Source organism: Ailuropoda melanoleuca, chromosome 5 (genome assembly GCF_002007445.2).
Source record: "Ailuropoda melanoleuca isolate Jingjing chromosome 5, ASM200744v2, whole genome shotgun sequence".
Taxonomy (NCBI): Eukaryota; Metazoa; Chordata; class Mammalia; order Carnivora; family Ursidae; genus Ailuropoda; species Ailuropoda melanoleuca.
This window is the reverse complement of record NC_048222.1, coordinates 36165330-36165616: the sequence shown is the minus strand read 5'-3', so window position 1 is coordinate 36165616 and position 287 is coordinate 36165330.

Here is a 287-nt window from a genome sequence, read left to right as displayed (position 1 = left end):
GCGGAGGAACCTGATGTGGGGCTCGATCCCATAACGCCAGGATCACGCCCTGAGCCGAAGGCAGACGCTTAACCGCTGTGCCACCCAGGTGCCCCGCCTTGTGTGCCTTCTTGAACTCAAATCCCCACCTATGCCAAATAGCCCCTCTACTTCTGCATCCGTGGTAGAAATGCCACATGGCAGGCCATGGGATCTGACTTCCCAAGCAGCCACCTTGGGACAAATGATGCAACTCAGAAGTACAGTGGAGGGGCGCCTGGGTGGCGCAGTCATTAAGTGTCTGCCTT